The sequence below is a fragment of the Microplitis demolitor genome, chromosome 6, assembly GCF_026212275.2.
Source record: "Microplitis demolitor isolate Queensland-Clemson2020A chromosome 6, iyMicDemo2.1a, whole genome shotgun sequence".
NCBI classification, from domain to species: Eukaryota; Metazoa; Arthropoda; class Insecta; order Hymenoptera; family Braconidae; genus Microplitis; species Microplitis demolitor.
Genome location: NC_068550.1, coordinates 13,352,038 through 13,374,548, shown reverse-complemented (window position 1 = coordinate 13,374,548; position 22,511 = coordinate 13,352,038).

Below are 22,511 nucleotides of genomic sequence, written 5' to 3'. Positions count from 1 at the left end.
AAAAAATAAAATGAATTTATTGAAATAAAGAAAAAATAATAAGAATAAACAAATATTGATTTGTGAATTCGACTCCAATGCTTTATGCGTATGTTGCTAACTGCATTGGAAGTCATGAAATATATATATATATATATATATATATGTATATATATATATATGTAAATAATCATTATAAAAAAAGTATTGATTTAATTATAGCCAATAAAATAATTGGTATAATTAAATAATTATTAGGAGGGATGTTACTACCTGGTTACAGCTCTTCTGGAAATCAAAAAAGATTTCAGTTTCCTAAGTGAGCTCATTCGTCATTGACGAAATTTTAATTATTTAAAGGCAAGGTCCTTAATTTTATTAAATCAGTGTAATATGATTTAAATATTTATAAACTGAATTAAAAAATAATTTTGATAAAATTCCATCAATTCTCAAGAGTAAAGAAGGAAGAATAACAAATAAAAAAAAAATCAAATAAATAATTATTGATAACAATAATAATCATCAAATAAATCAAGGTAACAATTTAATTGAATAAATAATTCAATATCAAATTTAAATAATAATTGATTGATTTAAAATAAATTAAATAACAAGTGAAATCGAGAGTTAAACCATTTTATAAAAGTATAAAATTGTAAATTGCATTTAATTGTCTAATGTAAACTAAATTTTGTTTTGTAATAATTTTTAAATAATTCTTTTGATTTAAATGAATTTGGAAGTTGTTTTAATTTTGCTTTTATTATTTTACTTAATTAATTAAATTTCATTTTACTCAATTTTTATTATTTTAATTTATCTCTTAGACAACAAAACATTTTTATGCTTATTTTCTTTTAATTTTAAATAAACAGTCATCCTTATAGCTCTGTCCCAGTTATTTTGCTAGGCGAAGGCTAAACAGGAGCGCTACTCTTAATATGTGATTGATTGTTCGTCTTAAAATTATAAAACTTTATTTATTTTACTTATAAGAACTAATTTAAATAATGAAATTAGGCCAGCATATACTATAGCACCCCTAATTTAGACACTTTTATAAATTTTTTCATACGTTAGGGGCACTGCCAGAGAATAAAACGTTATAAGAAAAGCCACGATTGAGTAAAACATTGAAATTTTTTTATAGCAATGATTCATTATTGCGCCACCAGCGGTGTTTCGGTCTGTATTTTTTACTATAGTTCCATACGGAAGTTTTTTATGAGCATAAGCAAATACGTTTCATAATCATAAATAAATCCGTTTTGATATTTAAGATGAATTTTCTTTATTTGACTTTCTTTTTTTTCCTCAATTTTACATAAACACTACAGAAAAAACTATACATCTTACTTTAGTTTTACTTGAAATTGTTGTGAATTGCACACAAATTGTCATAAGTAGAAGAAAAAACTTGACAACTATTTCAATCAAACTAATGTCAATTTTTTACTAATTAACTTAAATAAAATTAAATTGAAGAACTTCGAATAGCTACTTTAGATTGAAATTGACAGTAGTTTGACATTGAAATTACTGAAAATTTGCTGCACGAATTTGCTGCCAATTTAACAGCAAAAGTTAAAAAGAATAATTTACGGTTAATTTTTGCTCAATTTCGAGGTAACACTTTTTGCTACACATAAAAGTCGGTAATGTTCATTCTTACCATTTAAGAAGGTAATCAAATTTATACTTAAAAATGTCTACAACTTGAATATAAAAAAATAGTTTACAATTTTTCAAGTGAAACTAACTATACATTAGAGTAAAAATTTACCTGGAAATTTCCTAAATTGACTAAAAATTTTTCTAGTTAGCTTTCGAAATGAATTTGCATTTTAGTTCGGGTAGTAAATTTACGTCAAATTGTATAGCAAGTTGTATATAAATTGTGTTTGAAAACAGAATTCTCCTGAAGTTGACGGACATTTGATGAAATTTCCCAGGAAACTTTTGCTAAACAAACTGTGGTATTAGGGTGTCTATTTAAAATATTTAAACTTCTTGATATTGCAGTTATATTCGCTAGGACGTGCCAAAATCAGCTCTACTTACTTAGCCGTACAATAATAATTATTCGTACAATAATACTAATCGAGTAATATTTTAAAAAATCAATGCTAATTGTAGAGATTTCCCTAATTGTACAGTTTACTTAGCAAAATTTAAGTTGCGAAAGTTTCCTCGAAATTTTCGTCAAATGTCCGTCAACTTCGGGCTCTTCCGTTATTGACGAGAATTTGCATAAAATTTGCGATACAATTTGACGTAAACTTACTACCCGAATTTGAATCCAAATTTATTTCAAAAGTCATATACAAAATACCGTCAAAAACGGAAAAGCCCGAAGTTATTGGACATTTGACGAAAATTTCATAGGACCTTTTATTAGTGTTTTTTTCTAGTAATCAAAAAGTGACCTCTAAATTAAGGAAAAATCAACCGCTAATTTTTTTTCCAAGTTTTGATATCAAATTGTCGGCCAATTCGGACAGCAAACTTCAATAATTTTAATTATCAAATTACTATCAATTTCAAGCTAAGGTGGCTTTTAGGGTTATTTTGTACATCTAACATTGTGGCGCTAACTGTCAATACCTTATTAGCAAAATTTGAAAATCGGGTTTTTAACGAATGGAAACATATAATTATTTTTAATCTTAAGATTTATTATCGTTTGAGACGTTACATTGCCGAGGACATGAAGTAGAGGGGGAGTAAGCGTGAGTCTGTGTGTTAGAGAGAGATAAAGTTAGTACGTGTGTAAAGTTGAGTGTAGGGGATATTGAGTAGAGAGCATGACGTACGTGTGTGGTGAAGTGAGTGTGTTGAGAGTACGAGTACGTGTACGTTATGTTGTATGATTGGAGTGTCTGTGTGGTTGAGCGTGGATTTAACGAGGGATGTCTAGCTGTGTTGCGGATAGTGGCCAAAATACCGTGCCTCCTGACCAGTGGTGACGACTAGGCCTAGGCCTAGCTCTCGGGGTTGACGTGGTGATCGCGGAGGAGCGACTGAGATGTCGCTGCCCCTGCGAGTTGGTACCCGGAGTTAGCTCGGGTACGCTTACGTTTATTTGGGAATGGCAGGCCTCGTTTGCGATGCTCGAGGAAGCCAAAGATTTGCTAACTCCGAATATCACGGGGAGTGACACCGCGGGAAGACCCGAGAGTCCACGCCTTGTATGTGGTGGGGGAAGAATGGATGGAGAAGCGAGAATGTGAGAGTGACTGGGAGGAGAAGAGTGTAGACATGAATGGAGTAGGAGACGAGAGAAGAACAGTTGAGAACTGACCATGGTGTCCGAGAGTTAGATTTTGGAGTCGCTCGAGTACGAGTCGACCCAGTACTCGAGTTTAGAGTCTTGGAGCGAGTGGTGGTGAGTTGAAGAGCTCCAAAGGTAGGCCTTGACCACACTCTTGGTTGATGTCGTTTGGAGCTTGTGGCTCTGTTTGTTGAGTTTTGGAGCCGTTTGTCGTGATTTTGCCGTCTTGAGTTACCGCATTAGTTATTTTAATTTTGTTATTATCTAAAATTGTGTTAAGTTTTGTGATTCGTCGTCCACGAGAGGTTCCCGATGTCATACCCAGGTATTTATTTGTCTGACGGACCGAGAGTACTCGACTGCGGGCTGGGTAGGCCCTTGGCGTCACTCTCGCGTCATCTTTACGATATTTTATTTAGTTTTTCTTTTTGTTATGTTGTTTAATTTAATTTTTAATTAATCAGCTTCTTCCGCGTAAAGAGAACCGCGACCCTCTCTCCACAACCTAGCATACTGAGCGCACCAGGACATGCCGCTACCTCCGTTTATTTCTCTCATCTCCGAAGGATTTAGATATTAGGTTTTAATTTACGTCTACGTTCAGACCGGTTGCCGATACCGGAGAAATAAATGTCGGCTGGCGCCCGTCAGGATCTAAAGGAAATCAGAGGTTTGGTCGGTGGGCGAAGTGTAACGTAGCCCGATTTGTGAATTTTGAATTCGAGTCATTGAGCAAATTTGTTGAGTAAGAATTATGTGTAATTTTGTTAAGTTTAATCGAGTTATCTAAGTAAAAGATACGTTACACGTTATACAAAAAAAAAAATATTATTATTATTGAAGACTACTAATGGCAAATCTAGTTTCTTAATTACATTTTTATTATAAATAAATTACTGTTTTCTTTGTTTTAACCGGCAATCATCGACAAACGATTTCCTAGTGATTTAAATGGAAAAATTAATAAAATATCGAAGTAGAGGGGTCAAATGAAAAAAATTAAAGGCTAATTTTTATTTACTTTTTCATAATTGAGCAATTAACTCACAAACAACTTTGATAGACCGACATTCGTCGACAAACGATTGCAATCAGAATAAATCAGATTGGTTTACATTGAGTTGGTTTATAATGAGGAGTGAAGTAAGTAGAGCTGAGATATACAACTTCAGCCATAAGCGATTTCTGATAATCAAGTTGGAAGCGAGCTAGTGGCAACCAACTGCAGCAACTTGTTATTATGTTGGCCGCAAAGATTGTAGGCATTTCCATAAGTTGACGGCGATTAGTTGCCTATTTTCTGAGAAAATATGTGCCAACAGCTGGCATTCCCTTAGTTGTCAGGGTTGACAGAAAGTTGACTTAAATTTTCTCCGAAAGTTGGCGTCAGGTTGCGGCAGTCGATTATCGTCAACTTTCTAGGAATGTTGGTCACAACTTGTAGTCAATAATAACGTCAAAATTTTGAATTTCGTTCTGTTGTATGTAAAGTTATATCCGCTAAACAGTACCAAAATCGGGCAACTTAGTGCTATAGATATATGTATGTACAGATATAAATGTAGATCAGTTAAAGTATGCTTACGTAGTAATTGCGTCAAAAATACGTATAATTATCTCTAATTAAGTAATTATTATTGACTAACAATTAATGATGCATCAGATAATTTTAAAAATTTTCAAATTATAATCCGTGATTAACTTTCTTATGTTCTATCTAGCTACCCTATAGAAAGAAATGATTTTTACGAATCCTGAACTTTTCTTCGTTTGTATCGCACTCTTTTATTTTCAAATAATCTTCCTAGTAGTTTCCTCTTTCGTTTACGATTTTCTTCGGGTACTTCTCTTTTTAAGATCCTACAAAAATCTGCCATCATGTTAACACACGAATTTCCTTGGTATCTACTCTCCATTTCACTGATGTCTTGGTGAAAACGTTCTCCCTCTTCTTCACCATAGTCTCCACAATTGTCAGGGAAGTGGTCAAGATGAAAATCTAAAAAGTGTAATTTGAGATTCATTCAACATCCCAAATTTTTGTAGTTTTCCGGCAATGCGTCAACAAAGAGGCTGCAATCCTCACTTCTGTTGTTTCCCAAAAAGTGTTGTGAAACATTTTTGAAGCTTATCCAAGCTGCTTTTTCTGTGTCGTTTATTCTTCCTTCAAAATTTGCATCCTGAAATAAAGATCGTATTTGGGGTCCATCAAAAATTCCCTCTTTCAATTTCGCATCATTTATTGCAGGTAACTTCCCTCTCAAGTACGCAAAACAATCACCATCTTTATTCAGAGCTTTCACGTACTGTTTTTATGAGTCCCAACTTGATATCTAGTGGTGGTAGCAAATATTTGGAAGGCTGAATTAAGGGTGGTCGTATAACGTTATCGGAACCTGGGTTCAATGCAGATCTTGATGGCTATTCTTTTTTGACATAGTGATTTATATTTGGTGAATTCCGATTGCTGACCGAAAAGAAGTGTTGCAATTTTGAGATCTCCACAAATTTCCCAGTTATGCTCTGAATATTTTATTTTTCCCAATACAATCTGTAAATTTTCATAAGTTTCTTTCATTTTTGTCGAATGAGCTATTGGAATCAGTGCAAATTCATCCCCAATATAAAGCAAAACAGCTTTAAGACTTTGTTTCGATGAATCGAAAAAAGTCTCTACTCATCGTCCTTATACGTGTTCGGTTTCAATTCATCAACTAAAGCTTTAACATTTGAACAGTATGCCACCGAATTTTGATCGTCGTTCATAAAAATATCCGGAATTTTTTTTTCCTATTTCGATAGAATGTCACTGATACACCTTTAGCCAACAAATGTTTTTCTTTTAACATTGACGCAAGTAATTCAGCTCCATCAATAATCCAGGGTTGACATCATGTTACATCGACTAAAAATCGTATGAGGAACCCATGCTCAATCTAAATTAGTAATTTGGAGATCAAAACATTCTTCATAAATTTGTTTGACCTTAGCAGATAACGATCTTCGATTTCTTTCCAAATTGAATTCTCCACAAATGTAAGAAAATGAATCAGGACTTTTATTACACAGATGAGAATTACTTCTTGTAATAGTATACTCTCCAGTAGCCAAGTTTCCCACTTCTGAAGAGCTGCAGTCGCTTGATGACGACGCCTGCGAGCCTGCTTTCTCACCCTGACCAGACGCCGATACTAGGGCTCCGACTCCCTGCATCGTAAAGTACTTATCACTTGTACCTGTCATGACGGCACACACGCCGTTAACCCAGGGTCTCTGCCAGATGGTTCTGTTGCCCACCGTCACCACGTGGAGGTGCCCTGGTTACAGGCACAAGCAATTAAGTCTTTAAAAGTCAAAAACGAGAGTAAAAAAACCAAAAAAATTAATTTTCGGAATTTCAGAGGGTTTGTGTGATTTTTTACATTTAAAACGGCTCGTGGTCTTAAAAAAGTTTCGATTCATATTCAGCGGATCGAAATACATGAAAATCACGCTTAGTTTAGGTGCTAACAATTTTTTTATCATTAAAATTGCCGATTTTCATCATTTTTACGGTTTTTCTAAGATTTGTCGAAATTTCGAGTGTGTGATTTTTATATCGCGACAGTCTCGCATCAGGTCGGTGGGCAACAGAGGGCAGCACACGCTGCTCACACGTCTCATCCGACACTGTATTATAATTGTTGTTTGTTCATTTATAAGATTTTATTTAATTATTGTATTAATAATACTTAAGTGATTTCTTAGGTGTGAATTGTGTTTAAATCAGGAGATTTTACTGATTAAGTTAAGCATATATTTGGATTTTGTAGCGCTGGGGAAAATAGTTGCGCATTTCATTTATGTGCTTATGATTATTTTGAATTGGTTGGCGCATGCGCGTCAACGCGACAGTTGGCATCCGTAGATTTATTTATTATACATAAATCTACTAGTTTTATTAATAAATCATTGGTTGATTTATCGGTGAATAATATTAAGAATTAACTAGGGAAAATACAATTGGTCATTTAGCGTCGGGAACTTGATAAATTACACGGCCACAGTTATGTAGTACGTTGGTGGTACTGTAAAGAAATAACATGCGACGGTTATATATCTCTATTGGTCAAAGTGAGATATACGACAAAATGGCGTCGGCCTAGGTGCCGGCGTGAGATTCACGTGCTGCTATGGTCAGACGTGGGATAGTCTCTGTAAGAGTAGCGTGTGTGCTCTGTTACATTAAAATAATTATAAATTTGTCGCCATTTGGTATTTTGTGTAAATAATATACACCCATTGGCATTAGTTGAGCAATTGTTAAATTGCATAAAGGAAAATACATTTACCGTATTAGCGTGCAACCAAGGGAGTTGAATAATACGTAAACTGTAAGTACTTTTTGGCTAATACATTGGCGTGTAATTTTGGTTCCCGAGTTGTTGATCATTTGTATATAGCATAAGAGTAAGAGAGACAGAGAATTCTGAGTATTAGTAACTGGTCATAAGCATATAATGGAATGCGTGAATATTATACCCAGTGAACACAAATACAGTCAGTAAAATTATTCAATATTTGAGTATTATTTATGAATTATTATTGATTTGATTTATTAATTATTATTCAACGGAATAGTGCTTACGAATTAGTATTATTTAGCGTATTGATTATTCCTAACTTGAATTATTAATTATTATTTATTTGAATATTGATTATGAATTATTATTAATTTGCGTATTAAGTATTATTAATTTGAGTTATTAATTATTGTTAATTTGAATTATTATTATATTTATTTTTGAGTTGATTCATCAAATAATTATTTTATTATTTGCGTTCAAAACAGAATTATTTTGAAATACCGTAAATTCACCATTGGAATTTACTGGGAAATTGTATTGGGAAATACTTCAAATTCTTATCCAAGATTATTTATCTATTATTTCCTAATTTACATTTGTTTATGTTCACGTGTGAGTGAGACTATTAATTATTAATAGCTATATGTTTTACAATACATTTATTGTTTATGCCATAGTATTATTATTTGAATTAAGTTTATATGCGCATACTATTACTATTATTTTTTTGTAAGTGATTTATTATTATTTTTTGAACATTATTTATGTGAGTATGCGTTATATATTGACTGATTATTTTAATTAATTGATGGATAATTAAAGCAAATGGTCATCAACCCGGTATTTATTTAATTTTATTATTTTAATTACTGCTATCTTTCTTGCTATCCTTTTTCCTAAATCTGAAATCGCTATCCTGTCATTTTATTCTCCGTTGTGTTATTTTGAGTTGATTTTTTTTGTTCGTGGGGCACACGAACTGGCGCCCAATTAGGATTTCTAACCCAGCCTGAGCGGAGCAGCTAGTCCAGGGAGATTCAGGACATCTCCAGGTGGGATATTTGGTTCTGGGTTTATTTTGTTTCAGTTTTCGATCAACGGAGAGCCATAACGGCTATTGAGCGCCAACTACACTCCGCCGTGGGACGCGCGAAATAGAAGAGAACGTTATAAAATAACCTACAAGCTCCATTTTCGATTTTCTTGAAAAAAAATTTTTTTCCATCCTTAATATCAATTTGAAACACCCCTAAAAATGGCTATTTTCTGATTTTTTAGTCAACTCATCGCTACTTTGTAAATATCGATAAAAGAAATAAGGTTGCCAGGTGATTTTACAGCTTAATGTATCCCCAAAAACCCTGAAAATTTTCAGATTGATTCATTGAACCGTTTGTCCAGGCCGATTGCTCAAAGTTTTATAAAACAATTAAAGGAACAAGTTTTGTTCCTTAATTTGTGTAATCATTATAAAAATGAAAAAATTAATACTTTTCGGATCTTCTTCCATTTCTGTGTTAGATATTCAGTAAATGTATGGTAAAGGGAAAAAAAAATTTTTTTTTTAAAAACGAGATAAAACAAGAATTTTTTACTTTTTTTTTTCAGTTTTATTCGGGGTTTTTCTGTTTTGGAAAATTTTTTTTTATTTCTTCACCTCACCTTTACCGAATAACTAACGTAAAAATGGATGAAAATCCGAAAAAAATTAAATATTTAATTTTGGTAATGATTACACAAATTAAGAAACAAAACATGTTCCTTTATTTGTTTTATAAAACTTTGAGCATTCGGCCCGGACAAACGGTTCAATGGATCAATCTGAAAATTTCGATGGTTTTTGGGAGTACATTGAGCTTTAAAATCACCTGACATCATTATTTCTTTTCTCGCCTCCGGGAGGAAAGCGTCAACTTTCGTCCCGCTGTGCAAAACGAAGTTGGCGCTTTCCGCCTCCATCGACGAGAAAAATAGTATACACTCCTCGGGAAGTAAATAAGAAAGCCTCAGATCACATGTTTGTTGACCTCGGCAAATCTAAGACATTTCTAACTTTACTTCCCTCAGCGTGTAATATACTATTATCGGTATTTACAAAGTAGCGATGAGTTGACTAAAAAACCAGAAAATAGCTATTTTTGTGGGTTTTCCAAATAGATATTAAGGATGAAAAAAAATTTTTTTTTTCAAAAATCGAAAATGGATCTTGTAGGTTACTTATTCAAGTTTCTCAAACTGCCCTTTAAATTATTGTGCAACAATTAGTTGCTGAGATATCGATAATCAAAGAGAAAAGGATCCTTTTTCATTTGAAGGCTGATATCTCAGCAGAAAATTATCTTATACAGAAACAAAAAAAGCAAATCGTAGCTGAATAAATTTCCTAAACGAGCCATAAATTGGTTTATTCGAAAAAAATTTCCCGGCCCCGTAGATCTAAAGAACAAAACCAAGAAATTTAGAAAAATTTTGTCTCGATCTATTTCTTATGATTCCGCAAAAACCGTGGCTTAAAAAAATAATTTGCTGGATGATCTCTAAACTAGAAATTTCAAGCTTCAATTGGCTTTTTTTATTTTTTCGATACATACATTTTTCACGAAAATACAGACTTCCAAAAATCGCTAAAAATTTTATAAAATTTTCTTGTTCCTTTAATTTTTTGGATAAATGCATTTCACAGCTGTAATTCTCACTTCTATATTGTTGATATAAATATTAAAAATATCTTTTTTTAAGCCGAGCATTTCACAAAGCTTAAAAAAACACAGTTCAAACAATCATTTCCAGTTTTTAAAAATTTTTTTTTCAATGCTCTTTCCCATACAGATAGACGAAGGAATTAAAAAAAAATAATAATGATTCATTTACTAACCTGTGTTTGTACTAATAGTATATTAAACAAAAAAAAATACACGTTCAGTGTGCTTCAATGCCTTGATTTAATATTAATTATTGAAATCTCAGAAAATAACCTGAAACAAAATTTGTATAAAAAGAATATATTTTCACCGTATAGATTTTTCACATCTTTTCAATACTTGAATTAAAGAAAGATGCTCTATATTGTCACATAATATGTCTTTTTAATTCTAAAGACCAACATATGCGATGGAACCACAGAGCTCACTATTCTCATTTATGGTAAATAATTAGAAGATAGTATTCCGCATAATTTAAACAAATAAGTTTTTTTTTTTTTATAATCATTTATAACGTATACTTTGCTGAAATTTCACGACGGAGACGCGGAACAGCCTAATATAGCGTATGCGGTCGCCCACGCTTGATACTCAATAATAATAAATAATAATAAACGATATTAAATGATGATCAATATCGAGCTTAAACTAAAATAAAATAATAGATTTAAATAATTGTCAAAATATAATTGTCGTGCCTGGACCAGCTCCTCAGGCTGGGTTAGTGCACGCAGGCGCCAGACCGTTTATTCAAAAACGGACAAAAATTATTCAGGAGGAAAACTTACGAGGAAAAGATCCGAGCAAGTGACTCACGACGAAGCGGATAAACACTAAAAAGAAATAAAATAAATAATGAAAACAAAAATTAGTAAATAAATGATAAATAATTACATACAAATAATAAATAAGATCAGGAAAAATGAAATTATGCGGTAGGAAAAGATCCAGAGAAATAAATATTAAACTTTCCCAGACAGCTGTTGGTTTCCACGTTTTAATTTCTATAAACAATAGTAGAAATAATAATTTTTCACGATATTTAGTTTCGTTAAATCAATAACAATAATACCTGGTTATTTTGCCAAAAATAATATCGCAATATCACAATAAATTATATAAACTGAGTTGACCAAAACAAATAAATATAATTTAACTTAATTAATGAAAATCTTAATTCAATATTAAGTGATTGAAATAGTTATTCAATTTTTAAATTTTCCAAAATTAGGATAAGAAATAATAAAAATCTTTTTATCTTTTATTTTATCTCTCAGCACTTGTGAAAGAGAAAAAGATACGGAATTTATCCTCACTCACACTCAAAATAGTAAATTCCCCTGTATTAAATTGATTTAAAATTTTAAAATAAAAATCTCAATGATAATTTTTGATCGCTGGGGTATACAAATAAATCAAAAGTAAAAGAAAATAACGTTACTTAATTGTTTTAAATAATATTGAATATAAATAATAATGCTCAATATTCATATAAATACTTTGAGTGAAAACAGAAAAATAAGTTTAACTTTGGGAGAATTTTCACCCAAATAATGATGTCAGTACTTGAGGAATTTACTCAAGTACTGTATGCGCTCTATAGATATATGTACTATAGGTATATATATATATATATATGTATACCGGCAACGTTTCACTACGTTGTACTTAACTTATATATACATATATATATATATATATATATATATATATATATATATATATATAGAAATATCAGAATATTTTAACAATAATCAACGAAATATCTAACAATAATTAACGACAATTATTTATAATATAAATCATGTATCATTCAGTAATCAATTATGAACAAATTAATTTCCCTCGCCGCGGCGACCAACAACTACCGGGGGAGGTTATCACGTGAAAAATATGTGCCGTGAAAAAAATTCAAAGTACTTACTCAAAATTAATAATTTCCAGGAACCAAAATAATATGGATAGAAACAAATATATATCAGTTAATTTACCCGGTGAACTTCAATAACTATTCTCTTATTTTTCCAAAATAATTAATAAATGCACGGTTGTACGAATAAAACAGCGTCCACACACAATGCTAGCCCGTATCTTTCTAATTTAATTACCCCAACCTCCACCTGTTGGTCGTCGCCCACCTGGCGCCACCGTCGCCCTTAATTACTATTATGATTATTTTTATCAGCCCTGGGCCTAGTTTTAAATTAAAATATAAAATATAAAGACAATCCTTCAATACCTGAATGATACATGAATAATTATTTAATGTATGAACTATCTATTTATAACTTATGCCTATTTTTATTTTATCCGATAGCTGAAATAATAATTATTTAAAAATTATAAAATTGATATAGCGTATGAGGTCGCCCACTCGTGATAATAATAATAATAAATAATGATAAACGATATTAAATGATAAATATCGAGACCAGATTAAAATAAAATACAAAAATTTAAATTATGATTAAATTATAAATGATAATTAAATATCGTGCCTGGACCAGCTCCTCAGGCTGGGTTAGTGCATGCAGGCGCCAGACCGTTTATCCTAAAACGGACAAAATTTTATTCAGGGGAAAATCTAAGAGGGAAAATCCGAGCAAGTGACTCACGACAAAGCGGACAAACAATTGAGAAAAATAAATGAATAATAATAAAAAAGGAAAAATAGTAAATATATAATAAATAATTATATTACAAACAATAAATAAGATCAGAAAAATGAAATTACGCAGTAGGAAAAGATCCAGGGAAAATAAATATTAAATTTTCCCCGACAACTGTTGGTTTCCGAGTTTTTTTAATTTATATAAACAATATAAATTTTAATAATATTTTACACAATATTTAATTCCAGGTAAACTTAGGACAATAATAACACTCGGTGATAATAAAAAAAAAAAAACACTACATAAACTCAATACTCAAAGTAAATATACTTTAATTTCATTAACAATATTAAGTTTTTATTAAATAAAAGAAACAATTTCACTCAAATTTTCCCAGATAATAAATAATAATAATATTTTCACTTTATTTTACTCTCTCAGCACTTGAGAGAGGGAGAAAGATACGGGATTTATCCTCTCTCACACTCAAAAGATAAATTCCTCAGTAGTAAACCAATTTGTAAATTTTTAAAATAAAAATATCAATAATAATTTTCTGACCGCTGGGGTAAACAGATAATCAAAAATCAAAGAATATAACGTGACGCAATTATTTTAAATAATAATAAACATAAATAATAATTGACAATATCGTACAGATATTTTAAATAAAAAAAAAAATAATAATTATAATACTTCGGGAATTTTTCACCCAAGTGGTGATGTCAGTACTTGAGGAATTTTCTCAAGTACTGCATGCGCTCTATAGCTATATATACTATAGGTGTAGATATAGGTGTACCGGCAACGCTTTACCACGCTGCACTCAACTCAAATATACCTATATATGCACAACAATATTAGAATATAACCATCAATGATAAATAATAATAATTAACGATAATTATAAACAATAGAAATCATGTATCATCCAGTATCAATTTATTTATTAATTAATTTTCCTCGCCGCGGCGACCAACAACTACCGGGGGAGGTTATCACATGAGAAATATATGCCGTGAAAGGAATTCAAAGTACTTACTCAAAATCTCCACGACTCAACAAATGAAATTACAGTTAATAATTATTGGATTCACCCGGTGAATTAATTCAATAAAAATTATCTTCAACTTTCTTAATACTAAATATTTAATACACAATAATACGAATCCGTTTTCGCGTCTATGCACAATGCTAGTCCGTATCTTTCTAACTTAATTATCTCAACCTCCACCTGTTGGTCGTCGCACACGTGGCACCACCATCGCCTTTAATTTCTATTATAATTACTTTTGTCAGCCCTGGGCCTTACTTAAATTAAAAATATAAAATATAAAAACAATTCCTGGACATCTGAATGATACATAATTAATTAATTAAATATATGAACTATTTATATATAACTTATTCCTATTTGTACCCGGTAACTGAAATAATAATTATTTAAAACTTATTAACTTGACATCGGAATTTTAGCCGAGGTATCGATTTACCGTTACCCGGCGGTCAATTTTTCGACTAAACTGACATCCTGAGTCGGATGACAAGTTTCAATAAATTAATACATTAAACAATCGTTGGGGCATAATGCTACGCTGGATTATGCATCCCAACTGTCTCAAAATCATAAGCAAAAACTTAAAATTAATATGAACCAATTATTTATATTTTTAAATCATAAATCAAAATCTACCCACACATGTGCTCACCCATACTCAGCGCGCATGCGCCAGCACCGTGCACGGACTGCCGTCTCCATCGGTGAAATGGCGGAATGCCCGCGTCACGATTCAAATTTAAACGTAATCTAAATATTTAACTTATAACTAAACAAAATTAAATATTTTGACTCGTTACGTGACACATTTAACATAGAATCAATGGAATATAATTTTTTTAATAAATGAAGAAAAAGAACACGAAACGACATATATGGTTTTTTTTTATTCCCATTGCTATCAACATCTGGTAGGAATAAAACACAGAGGTCACGACTTTAAGTTGCCGAAAACTATTGGTATATGCTACCATGCTCAGGAGAAGGCAGTAAATTAACTTACTGTCTTTTTATCTTACCGATGTTAATTTACCATTATTTAAATGAAAAAGGAGTTAGTAAAGTTATTGCCCTTGACCTGAGCACGACAGTATATACAATATAAACTATCATATCATTAATCAAAATAGTTAAAAAAAAACTCATTAAAGAAATAATTTAAATCGATAGCAAATTTCATAAGTCAAATCAAATAATAATAACTATTTCTTTAATCACTGAAAGAAAAATATTTATATCGTCATTAAAAACATATGATTTATAAAGTCTTCGCTGTAAATTTGAATAACCATTCAGAATGTTACATTTTCAAAATTTATAATTGATGGAAACAATTCAATTATTGTAGAATTTAGTTTCTATTTATTTGAAATAGAATTAAATAAAATAATTAATAATTTAATATTTTGTTAAAAGTAAAAAAAATGCTCGTTATTAATGTTCATTATCAACCATTTTGAATGTTCAAGAATTAAAACCCTAATCGAGATATTTTAAGTAGGTTCTTTTATAACTGTAAAAAAAATACTAATATAATTAAAAAAAAAAACAAAAAAAAAAAAAAAAAAAGAAAGGAAGAACCAAAAAAATTTAATGAAAGAAAATTGTATGTTTTTAAATTTATTCGTACTCATCTCATAATATATGTGCATTATAAGTCGTGCACTTTTGGATTTTCCAAATTTTTTTTTCATATCTATAATCTATAGAGAGATCGTGATTAACAAATATAGAAACAAATGTTGGCAATCAGAAAAAAAGATAGTTAAAAAGGAAAAGGTAAAAAAAATTTATAGTTTAAAGATAACATTGAGAATTTTTTTATTGTCAATGCAAAACCATAAAATATAATTTATTTCAAATTTTTATGGAAATAATAAATGTTTTTAGTACAAACAATAAATATTTAGATCTATTAACATATATAGGTAACATCCCTGGTGGAAATTTTTCGGGCTTTTGTCTGAAAAAGTCTTTAGAACTCTGAAGAAGTCTTTAGAACTTTATAACAGTTTTTCGGACAAAAGTCCAAAAAATTTTCACCAGCGATATTTTTAATATTAGTGCCATAGTTCTTAATTCTAACATAAATAGTTTTTTTGTTCTTATAATTGATAACTTAAAAGTAGACAAAAAAAAGATTTCTTAGCGCAAGAAAAATATTTGCATTGTGAAAAAAAAAAATAAAAATTTTCTTAGGACTAGAAAAATTTCTTGGTGTAAGAAATATTTTCTTGTCTCAACAAATTTTTTCTTGCGTCGAGAAAGTTTTTTTTCTTGTTTATTAACAAATAATAAAAAGTTAACGTCTTTTTTAATTTTTTATATCTTCATGCTAAAAAAAAAAATATTAGTATAAAGTGTAATGATAATTTCAGGATAGTCTTAAACAATAAGATATGGTAAGTTTTGAATAAGCGAAAAAAAAATAAAAATTGAACTAAAAAATAAAAAAGTATATAAATTACTTATTATTTCAATTTTTCGGGCTATTTTTCCATTCATTGTGTTGCAAATCGATGGTGAAAAAATCGAAAAACTTTACTATCAATATTCAAGGGTTGCTCGAAAATGTTCAAAAGACAGCACTCGGAAACATTCAAAATTCTTAAGCATATATATCAGGGATAGGGAATAAATGTTTGACTCGATTTATGATATACTCCTTGAGCGAACGACACGAAAAATGATAAAACTATACTCACTCTTGAATTATTCCCACTGCTGAAAAGTCTACTCAGATTCCGAGTACGGGCGAGGGAGATTTCCGTTATTTTACTCTATGAGGAGTAATTCAGACTCTTTTCCAACGCTCAACTCCTTAAACGAGCAGAAGAAAAAACTCCTCGGCTCGCTCCTAAAAGGAGTCTACGGGCCCATGGCCTTGAAGCAAAGACTTCTCCCGTCCTTGTGATTTTGACTACTCGCTGCACTTTAACTCTCTATTAATGAGTGCCGAATACTTGCGCCTTCAACTAATCGTGAACGAAACTAATTACTGATATAGCTGTTTTGAATATTTACCAATTAGCCCAGTCAATGCGCACGAAAAATTTTAGCAATCGTACAAACAGATTCTAATAAATTTTCTACACTCGAAAAAATTTAGAACAAAAAGTTGACCTAAATTCGGTGTAAAAATATTTTTTTTTTATAAAACAAATTAAATGTAAAATGGAATATCTTCGAAACTATTGAGAATTTATCGACACAAATTAGTTTTATCGTTGTTGGGATTTAATAACGGACAAAATAGATTTGAAACGAAGTCTCTACGCCGGATAGTTGCTAAGATAAAAATTATTAAAGCGCGAAAAACGAAAAGCGCGTCATTTTGTCCGCACGCGGATAAACAAAAGGCTATAACTTGGCAGCAAATCAATATCTGTACAATATTTTTTTATTCTCTAAGTAAATCATATATCTACGATAAAAATAGTTGGTAACTTCCAAAAAAATTTTTTCGAATTTAAAATTTAAAAAAAGTACAAATTACTTTTTGATATATAAAAAATAGAAAAAATGGGAAGCAAATAATTTGACCTAAAGGATAATTTTCTTCCAACAATAACCCAAACAATGACGGGTAATGACAGTTAAAAAAAATGTTTTTTCATGGAAAAATGCATTTTGAAATTTTTTGAAATTTATCAACAATAAAAAAAAAAAATTATTTTTTTTGATACCACAGAAATTCATCTCGCGAAATTTTGAATCGAATGGTATATACGAATTTTGGTCGATTTTATGAAATTATTTCTTTATAAATTTTTAGTATGAGGACTTGGAAAAATTTCTTGTTTACATATCTTCGGGAATCGCTAGAGAAAGAAAGTGGGCATAAGACGTAGTGTCTTTCCCTAACGGATTACGTCTCTGTGTATCTCTACGAACAGATTAGGATCTTTTTTTTTCTCGTCTCCAACGACTGAAATTATATTTTTCATCATTTCTCATTTATTATTTTGTTATCAAAGCTTTAAAAAAATCGTTGCAACAATATAGGTATCAAATGTGTTAAGTAATTTTTTATTAGCAATAGCAAACTTGTAAAAAAAGGTCTTTACACGATAAGTTACTTTTCCGATTCAGAAAATTCGCGATCTTTTGACACCTATATTGTATAAACGATTTTTTTCAAATTTGTTAAGTAATGATTTATAAACAATGACATAAACTTTTAAAAAGAGGTCTTTATACAATAAGTTATGTTACGTTTTGGGAAATTACCCCAAATTAATTAAAAATAAAAATAATTTTTAATTATTTAATTCTATCCAGGTTTGGCCTCGTTAGAGTGTCTATAGACCCCTGGTGGGCCGTGGTCGTCGATTATTTTATTAATTTTAATTGTTTTCCACAATTTAAAGTATTTTCGTTGCCAGTTATAACTGCATATTTTTATTATAGCAGCAGGTGAATGGATAGAAAATCGGCAGGAAATTTAAAGGAAACCCGAACTGCTGTTGAGCGCTCAGGGTTATAGGACAGGGTGGAACTGATAGTAAGCGCTCGCCCCTGGGTATTAATAGGGCTATGGATAGGTCATAGTGTAGGTGAAAATATTGGGGTGCCAATGGGCACGCCACAATAATGTTGAATTAATTTAGAATTAATTACAGAGCTTATTAACTATATAGAGAGCAGAGCAGAGGTTCGAACTGTAGGAGCTCTCTTCAAAGACTGACGATTTAGTCATTATAAAAATATAATAGATCTGTTTTGACTACCCGCGAGCCACGGCGACTCTCCTATCGTAACCGATTTCCGTTACATTGAATAAAATTAATTTATTAAAAATAATAAACTCAATTTAATCAATAAAATATTACGGAAACGTAACAGTTATTTTTTCGATTCAGAAAATTTGCAATCTTTTGCTACTTACATTGTTGGAACGATTTTTTTGAAGTTTTGATGATATTATTTATAACAAAATAATAAATGAGAAATGATGAAAAACAGAATTTCAGTCGTTGAAGACGAGAAAAAAAAAAGATCATAATCTGTTTGTGGAGATACACAGAGACGTAATCCGTTAGGGAAAGACACTACGCTTATGCCCACTTTCTCTCTCTAGCGATTCCCGAAGATATGTAAACAAGAAATTTTTCCAAGTCCTCATACTAAAAATCTATAAAGAAATAATTTCAAAAAATCGACCAAAATTCGTATATACCATTCGATTCAAAGTTTCGCGAGATGAATTTCTGTGGTATCAATAAAAATAATTTTTTTTTTAATTGTTGATAAATTTCAAAAAATTTCAAAATGCATTTTTCCATGAAAAAACATTTTTTTAACTGTCATTACCCGTAATTGTTTGGGTTATTGTTGGAAGAAAATTATCCATTAGGTCAATTTATTTATTTCCCATTTTTTCTATCTTTTATTTATCAAAAAGTGATTTTTACTTTTTTTAAATTTTAAATTCAAAAAAATTTTTTTGGAAGTTACCAATTTTTTTATCGTAGATATATAATTTACTTAGAGAATAAAAAAAAAATTATAAAAATATCGATTTTCTGCCAAGTTACAATCTATTGTTTATCCGCGCGCGGCCAAAATCACGCGCTTTTTGTTTTCCGCGCTTCAATAATTTTTGACTCAGCAACTATCCGTCGTAGAGATTTCGTTCAAAATTTATTTTGTTCGTTATTAAATCCCAAAAACGATGATACTAATTTGTCTCGATAACTTCTCAACAGTTTCCGAGATAATCCATTTTACATGTAATTTTTTTATGAAAAAAAAGATCACCCTCCGAATTTATGACAACTTTTTTCCTTATATGTTTTTGAGTATTTTGAAAAAAAAATTTCCAAATTTGGTCTTTACCCACCGAGAAAATGATCTTTGACCATTTTTTCGTGGGCATCGACTGGACTAGAGTGTTGCAAAGTCGTTTTTTGTTCATTAAGACCAGACTTTTCAGAGAGTTTTCATTTTGCAACGTTGCCAAGCTACTAATACTACTGACTTTTGGAGAGGCTTCTTAAAACATCGTAAACCAACAAATTTTCATAAGAGACTCAATAAATATAGTTGGTTTTTTTTTGGCCACCCTAATATATACATGCATATGTAATTGAGGAAAAATGTATCTAAGATAAATGGCTGCATAAAAAAATTTAATAGAAAAAAAATGTAATGGACAGAATATTGTTTGCTAGAGTTAACTGCTCATTGACGGACAAAAATAATAGGACTTATTATACTTACCTTATGCAAAATTTTAAGAACTACATTCTTGTTTAAATGATCTTTAATTCATTATCTCTAATTTTTTTTTAAATATTCACTGTATAAAGATATCAACAAACATATATTATCACCATACATTGTTGACCTCAAAATAACTCAAAAACCACTAGTCAATGGAGAAAAAATAAAAAAATTCTATATCCAAAAAAAAAGTTTCATTGATTGAAATTTAATGTACTTTGTTTAAACTTTCATATTTACTTTTAGTATCTCAAATTTATATCTACTTTTCACACTTAGTGTTCTAAAAAGTATTAAAATAATAATACAAATAAAATGAAAATCCATTAAAAAAAATATCCATTAAAAAAAAAAACTTAACCAATTAACAAAATTTTTTTTTAATAACCTGCTCTTTGCATAGATATCATCACTCACTTTTACGACTGTCACGCTAATTTTATTGTCAGTACTAGTTAAAAAAGAAAAACAGATATAAGTAGTCAGCTGTTAGAAAGAGAAGAAGCTAGAAATTTCATGTATAAACATTAAAAAATTTGATGTCGAATTATCAGTTTCAAAATTCGTTGATTCTCACTAAACGGGAATGATTTAGACCGTGATTTTCAAAAGGGTTCTAGGAATAAAAAACATATAGCCAATAAAAAAAAATAGACCGATTAATTATTTCCTTTGAGAGTTATCATGCTTACGAAGATTCATACGTAACAATTGACAGCACCAGTTTCTTCGATTAAAATAATTAATTTAAAATCAATCAATTAACAAATCGACTCAAAGTTGGGTTGAAATTATTCCTTAATAAATTATCTGCATGCGAATACACAATTTAATCTATTTTTTGTGCTATGAAAAAAGTGTAAAAATGTTTTGGTATGAGTGAAATTTTTAACCCGGAAGAACCGTCAGTAATGCACCCTCTGCACTTTCGCGCTTGAGGTGTGCGAAAGAAAAAAAAATTAATAGATCCAAATCACAGCCATTCGCATAAACCAAAATAACTCGAGCCGGTCTCTCTGCTATACGAATTCGTAGCGTGGGTACTTGTTCACAGTGGTCAAGTACTGCCACTACCCGGCTAAAGACCGGGATAACCAACAAGCTCGAGATAACAATTGGCGGGATTTATTCAATTTAAAACCAAAAATGAAAAAAAAAAACTAAATGCTACGTAAACAGACAAAACAACTCCGATTCCGGCTCGATTTATTTACGAGAAAAAGAAATGACTACTCGCTCACCGTGATGACTATACAAGGCTCACAGCGTCATCTCCACGTGGTCAGCAACCTCGTTCTCCTCGACCTTCTGGTATCCCAGCTGGCTACCCCACGTCACTCGCATGTCACTCATCGAAGTCGACAACTAATTGCTCTGATCCACGAAATCTCAATTCTTGCAATAAAGTTACTTGATGATTAAACCAACTTGGCAATTAAGTTTATATATCATGTTGTGCCAGACGCGTGTTGGCGAACTTGTGGCCTGATTCGGAATGGCGGCAATTCGTTATTATTCTCCCAGTTCCTTTCTTAATAGATGAATGAGATATCAGGTGGTGGCATTCTTGTTCACTTAAGGACATATCTAGCCGAACTCGACTCTTGTCTTAGTGCCTGTACCTTAAATAATTAGAGTGTTAAAACAGCACGGAAAGTAGAAAATCTATCAGGGGATAAAAAGTGGATAATTGCTTGTTGGGAACCCAAAAGAAACAAGCGGAGGAATCCGTTTACATAGGGTATGGGAAGAAGTTGCAACCCACCATTAACCCTATGCAACCTAAAGACCAATACAGGGAATTCGTACCACGGGGAACTTTTCCAAGCCCACTGTGATCAGAGTCTCTTTATTTCCTGAGATGGGAGCAGTGTTTGGCCCAAAGAGGTTGGACTCGTGGTATCTGTGGTTAGATACCACGCGCAATGAGGAATTTTAATAATTCCTCCGGTTAATGTCCACCTTAGTTGATTTTCGATTAAAAGTATCGTCTGGGTGGTAAATGGGGAACCCTGCGACGTGTGTACGCCCAAAAGAGTGAGGAAACGGCCTCCGGTCGGCGGAGGTGGACTAAGGTACCGTTACATTAATTAATCGACCCCTTGAAAGCGTCCCGCTAGCTGCACCTAAGTTTCCAACTTAACAGTCTTTAGTTAATTGCGGATATCGTGCAAATACTGTTGCCACGAAGCGATACTTTGATGTGATCTGGCATTTGTGATGCCCATCCAACACTTAATAGTCCACGGCCCTTAAACACGTCTCCGGTCTTGTCAAATGGAGCTAAACGGTTTACACCGTACATTCTCGCTCCCA